The following is a 6,743-nucleotide window of genomic DNA, read 5'->3' as shown; positions in this document are numbered from 1 at the left end:
AACATTATTACAAGCAAAACAAAACCGATACAAGGAAACAAAACAAGACAGAAAGAACAAAAAAAGGAAAGCCATACAAAGTTACAGGGAAATAACCAAAAAAAAAAGAAAAAAAAAAGAGGATGACAGCAGCCGAAAAAGTAGAGCTAACTGCGCGCTCGCCGGAAACCGAAAACGGAAGGGGGCGTTGGAAGCTCATCGCAGTGGGGGGCGCAAGAAAAAGGCCCAGCAGAGGACGGTGGGCGGCAGAGCAGGCGCGGAGGAGATTGGCGGCGCACTCAAACGGAAGGAGAAGTTTGAGTGAAACCCCATGAGCATCACCCACAAATAGTACCTAAACAAACAGAAACAGAAAGAAACAAACACAAATTCTAGCAAAAACAAGAAAATGAGATAACACAGGAAAATAAAACAAAGAAACAAGAAACCAAAAATAGAAACCATGTTAGGGAGGAAGGTTGCCAGGAGAAAATGGCCGGAAAGTGAAGAACTCGGAAAGAGCCGAAGAGGATAGGCGGAGGGGTGAGCGTTGACGTGGGTTCGGTAAGGGCAGTAGATCGGGCAAAGAACGGCCGATCCAAAAGCTTAGAGCAAAAAAAGGAAACCAAAGGAGGGTGAAGAAACGGAGAGAAAGGGAAATGAAAAAATCGTCCAAAGAGCTAGGGGCATCAGGTAAATATGCTAACTCGCTAAGAGAAAGGGAGCGATGGGAGGGGAGGGGGGAGGCAGAAGAGGGAGAAGGGAGGAGGGTCGGAGGGGGAGAAAAAAAGGTTCTCCCCCTCCGACGATGCTCTTTGCTAGATTTTAGGAATTTTCTTGTTAACTGTAAACTGTTTAGAATTTACAACACCAAAATAGATTTGGATAACTGTAAAAAAATAAAATAATAAAATAAGGGAAGAAGAAAGATTCTCACTAAAAAAATGCAAACACACCGTCACTTCCAGTTTTTTTTCTTTTGTTCTTTTTCTCTTTTTTCACTAACATTCGGAAACATTAATTCACGAGTCAATATATTTTAAACGACTCAATAATAAAATATAAAATCAGAAAGTTACAATGAGTTTTATATATATATTTGAATTATAGATATGAATGAAAATGGTGTAAATTAGAGAGATACCATAAATCACACAAAAACCCAAACAAACCAGTTGTACCAAAATCCCTCTCTTCCACGATTGACAGGTTGTACCAAACACCCAAACAAACCAGGTGCGCCAACCCATTTCTAAAGAGATAAAGTAGAGAGAGAAAATGCGTGAAACTTCTCCAGAGAGAAGGTGGCTTTGGGCAGTGGCTTTAGGAGGATTTCAGCCGCGGTGTTGGATTGAGGAGGTGGTGGGTTTCTTACGGCTAGATCTGTGGGTCTCTTCAGCCGCTGTTCTTATGACTAGTTTTTTTTATTTTTTATTTTTCTTTTATTTTTTAAGAATAAGATTCAGTATTTTCATGTTTATTGTATTTTGTGGTTTTAGATGATGTATCAATATCTTATTGGAAGCTATAAAAAAGAAGTATTATAGCTCATCCTAATAGTAAGGACTCTCAACAAAAAATGAGTTGCCATACATTAATTATTAGGTGGTTGAAAGTATACATCTTACTTCATTGTTTCCCTTGTGATCATCAAGCCTAACTTCCATAAGCAAGCAAGCCAAGGACATTTGCAACCTCTCATCCCCGTAGTAGCTCTTTGTAGGTTGCAGCTGTGTAAAAGTTTATGGTCCATATTAGATTTTACAAATCTAACGGTGTATATGTTGTTTGTGTTGCCGCATCATTTAAAGTTTTTAAATAATGTGGCACCATATACACCGTTAGATGCTTTAAAATCTAATATGAACCAAAAAAAAAAAAAAAATATGGTTCCTCTCCATTTCAAGTGAAAATAGAGAAAACCCAATTCCCCCAAACGAGACATTGAGAAGTGTCCAAACCACCCTTAAAATGGACGTTGGGGTAATCAAACTATCACTGTGGTCAAAGAATTTGTTCAATAATTTTTTTTTTTTTTTAAAAAAAAGACAATACACAAAATCGGAAAAGTAGATTGAGTTTTATATACTAATCATGATCCATATAATCAATTGAATTTATAGATAGCAAATTGGGGAAATTGCATAATCCTTTTTATTTATTGTAGATTAATGCATCACCCCTTTCCTTCGATATCCTGCCTTTCCACACTTTTCAAGAACTTCCCTCTCGCATTGATCGACAAAAGAGTTACCAAGTCCAGCAATGCAATCGCGGTAGACAACCATGTAGCAATACTCTCTCACTCTCATCACTGTGTCTCTAATGGCTTCTCCAACCTCCATGGATGCCAGCACCAAACCCATCATGCTCATCATACACAGCAATGCCCGAAACTTGCTTCTTGAACCCATTTTCTTGTTTTTGTTTTTGTTTTTGTTTTTGTTTTTTATTACCTTAAATGATTCTGAGTTTAATTATGTTTTTTTATATTTGGATGGAACAGTTGAAGTAGTAATTGTTTTTTGGATTTGGGGTGCGGAGGAAAATGCGAACAAGTCACTCTCTTTTAATTAAAACTCGTGTTAAATAATAATAATAATAATAATAATAAGACTTATAACAATTACCTGATCAACAAAAAACACATTCACATCTAATATCTATAAAAACATCAGCATACATGGGTATGAATCCACTTTATTAAATTGGGAATTTTCTTTAAAGTATGTGATCTTTACATGCACTTTTAATATGATTAACAAAGCATGCAATTCGAACTTTCATTTTAAAAATACACATGAGAATTACATGTTTTAAAAACATATGTCAATTTAATAGACTGGATTAGAAAAATATATTGTCCTTAAATTATGAATTATAAAAATCCAAAACAAAATGAAACCACATCAAAAAAGAAAGGAACAACACAAAAATGCATGTACGAATTACATACTTTAAGAATATATATTAGTTTAATAAACTAAGTACGACGAATTTCTTTTACCCAATTTAAATAAAAACTTTGTGCAATTTGAATTTGGCTTTGGACAGCAAAATTTGCTTTGAAAAGCAGAATATATATATATATATGTCCAGTGGCAATCTTGTGGCCCCTATGAGCACTCATTCAAACTTCTCACACTTCTCATAATGCTTGGAACCTTGTTGGTTGTGGGCCATAATGCATTTTTGGTGGGTCTAAATAGCTGGATTCTTATGGGGAAGAGACAGAAGGAGCCAAACAGTGAGAGATTAAGATGATCAGAATCTTTTTGGCGGTAGGCTGGACTTCACTTCTAACGGGCGGTGAAAGAAAGAGGTTTACACCCGGTTGTATTTTTGTTGGCTTTGAGGGAATATTTACATTATTTTTTGGTAGTTTAAACTTTAAAGGGCAGTAGTTTGGGGGCATTGACAAGGGTGTACAACTAATTGCAGTTGCGATTATTTTCTCGTAATCACTACTGGCGGTTATTGGTTATTAACTGATAGCCGTTTTTCATAAATTGTTTAAAAACCCAATTTCTTTCTAAGTTTTTTTTTACGCATACCGGTTTGGTTTTGGCCCACGACCAAGCCCACTAGACATGTCATATATTATTATAGGCCGAGTTTGGTAAATGGCAGTCAAGGTTTTTTTTTTTAATTTTTTTTTTCTTGACAAGGCAATAGAGCTCAATATAAGCCTTAGCAAAATGCTTTGCAAACATTAAACTTGTACTAAAAGTTAATATAAAGTGAAGAGTCTTGCTATGCGGTTGCCTCTAGCGTGGGACATATATTAAAAAATAATAATAAAAAAAAATTTTGTCATTTTTTTTTGTATGAGTTAATATTTAATTTTTAATGCCTCAAAACTTGTTTTGGGATTCAAAACTAAAATCTAAGGGTAGAAGGTTAACCCTTTAGGGATTGTATCATTCAAAAAGGATTCGATTATCCTAAATTTAATGCTAATGCTTCAAATTTAAATTTTCCTTTAATATTTCTCTTCTTCAATTAAAAAACAAAAAAGAAAAAAAGAAGCAAAATATATGACATTATTTTTAAAAAAAAATTAACCACGCCAGACTTTGATAGACACTAGGATGACCTCAGACTGCCGAAAATCTCTACTCTAAAGTGAAAGAGAATACGCTTTAGTTAGAATATGGTGTAAAAACTTTACAACAGCCTATAAGAAGATGATGCATTAGCTAAAAAAAAAAAAAAAACTAAATACAATAAACATGAAAATAACAGATCTTATGAACAAAAAAGAGAAAAAAAAAAAAAAACAACCTAACACAACAAAAGAGACACCGCCTCCTTCACTTCCACCGAAATCTGCCCAATGCCACCGCCCAATGCTATCGGATCTTGATCCGTTGTTGATGCGATTTGAGTAGGAATAGCAAATGGGCATAGGGTCGCATGCTTGAGCAGCTTCAGCCTTCAATGTTGCATTCATCGGAAAGAGTGGCACCTCGTCATCCTACGCACTCGTTGAAGACATCCAGGAAGCAATTCTTGCAGTCTTCATCCCCGACCACCATGGATCCAATCATGCTCATCATCAAAACCAATGCCACAATCTTGCCTGAACCCATTTTTTTCTTAGTTAAATGGGCATAATTTGTCAATTAATTGCAAGAAATTAATTAATGAGAAGTAATTAATTTAAATGGTGGAAGCTTATATTTTTATATCCATTAGTGAAGGATGGATGGAACAGGCCGTAACCCACGACAATGGAGACGGCCTGAGACCCACAACCAAACCACAACAAAAAACAGGCCGGAGAGGGTTGGGTCACGCCATACCCACAGCTGGGTCTGGCCGGCCGCGACCAAACCAAATAGTAGAGAGAGAAAGAGAGACTCAAAATGGCGAAGAAATGGGTTTCCTTTGGACTCAACATTCTGGGACCTAAATGTTGGATTGAAGAAATGGGTCTCTTCTGGAATTATTCCTCCTATGACCCTGTTGCTCAAAAGGAGTTGGGCGCATTTTCTCTCCAGACTCTCTTGCTCGAACACGCAACTTCAGCCGGAGATGACCTATAATGTTTTGAAGCGATTTCCATGGGAAACTGCCGAAGAATCCACTAATGGAACCATCTGAGTTGCAGGTTCCATAGTAAGCGATTTCAATCCCCTTCTTTGTTCTCCCATAAACGAAGGGATAGACCTGTGAGGGTATTTTGGGCATGTTTACATTGAGATAAACATTTCCGTCCAAAATAACTGAAAAAATAAAAGGAGGTGTTGTTTTGCTAAGGTGTGATACTTCGTGGGGGTTTTATGTCAACGTGTGGATAGTTCAAGGGGTTAAGTGTATTTTTCCATATATATATATATATAAAACCATTAAGAACCCCAAACTCCAAATGAACAATATTCTTCAATAGCTATGCATCAACAAAATGTTTAAATAAATTTTTCGTTGATGAAGCATCAACCGAAAAACTAGCAGCTTCATTACCAAAAAACTGGCAGCATCTAACTTGTAAAATCCAGTTGAACAGCACATAACCACCAACATCCAATTTCCAATATCCAGCAGCATCAAACAAAATCAACAACACATAACCACCAAGCTCCTAGACCTTCAAGAGTGTTCCTTCAATCATGAGATCCCTGAAGAATTTAAAACATTTGACTCTTAAAAATATATAAATCAATAGGAACAAAACATGTTGAGAAATTACATTAAGAATAAAACACGGTGAGTAATTACACTTAAACATGACACTTGTTGCACTCATTTTTGTGTATATCTAAATAATTACACTATCTTGGGTGAGAATTATAAGACCATGCTGACCATCAGTTACCGAAAGAAATGATATTTAAAAATATCATTTAAGGAGAAGTTTCAGATTTTAAAGAACGAAGAAAAAAAAAAAGAAAAAAAAGGGAACCAGAAGCTTACTGTAACCTACCCAAATTGAGTTATTTGTCAATGTTATTATTAAGGCCAAATTAAATTTCTGGCAAGTAGTAAGCAGCAACTGGCCATGTCAAGTCAATTCAAAGTTCACATTGAAATTCTAGACTTCTAAGCCTCAAATGATCTGCAACTTCGTCTTTCATGGCATTCAAAGAAAGTAAAATTCTGGTCCACTGGACTACCATTTTGCAGAGAAGGAAAAGTGTTAAGAGGACAACTAATTAGATAAGTAAACAACAAACAATGATGAAATGGAAACCACTCCTAGAAGAGCAGAATTCAACCTACCAGCAAAAAGCATTTAATAAGAGTTAGGCAACAAAATGTATTGGTGACAACACACGTTCAAGGACCAAAATTAAACAGTTAATTAACATATAAACAACTTAACTAAAAAAACAAATAACAAAATAGGAATAGTAATACACAACAATAGTCCAAAAGTCATGGAGAGAAATATTACCTTAATGACATGCAGCAAATATGTTTGTACCTTACAGAATAACTCTGTAAAGTTTAGAATATCAAATTTGTCATGAACGTTGAAGAACTAGAAATTTTTCACACAGATTTAAGAAAAAAATCTTGTAATGTTTTATCTGCCTGATTAGTAGTCAACAAGTCAATCAAAATGGTTGCCGTGGTCGCATTTGCCGGGAAACCCTTGTCAACCATCATTTCAATATATTTCACTACCCATGAAGTCTCATTATGATGCAAGAAGCCTTGGATAATTGTGTTATATGTGATATGGTTAGGTTGACAACCAAATTCCTCCATTTTCTCAAATAGCTCCCTCGCTTCATTTAATAGTCCCTCTTTGCAAAGCC

At 35.7% G+C, this 6,743-nt stretch overlaps 1 long non-coding RNA gene across 1 annotated transcript; it reads right to left on the bottom strand.

The window, feature by feature from the left end:
• Positions 1 to 5,345: 5,345 nt before the first annotated feature.
• Positions 5,346 to 6,737, bottom strand: LOC132190124 (uncharacterized). The gene is made up of 2 exons (XR_009441092.1): positions 6,377 to 6,737; positions 5,346 to 5,600 (listed from the first exon to the last, which is right to left on the bottom strand). It is a non-coding gene; the product is annotated as an uncharacterized LOC132190124 (long non-coding RNA).
• Between the last annotated feature and the right edge of the window lie 6 nt (positions 6,738 to 6,743).

Source organism: Corylus avellana, chromosome ca8, assembly GCF_901000735.1.
Source record: "Corylus avellana chromosome ca8, CavTom2PMs-1.0".
In the NCBI taxonomy this organism is placed as follows: Eukaryota; Viridiplantae; Streptophyta; class Magnoliopsida; order Fagales; family Betulaceae; genus Corylus; species Corylus avellana.
This window is presented reverse-complemented; position numbering and strand designations above follow the sequence as displayed.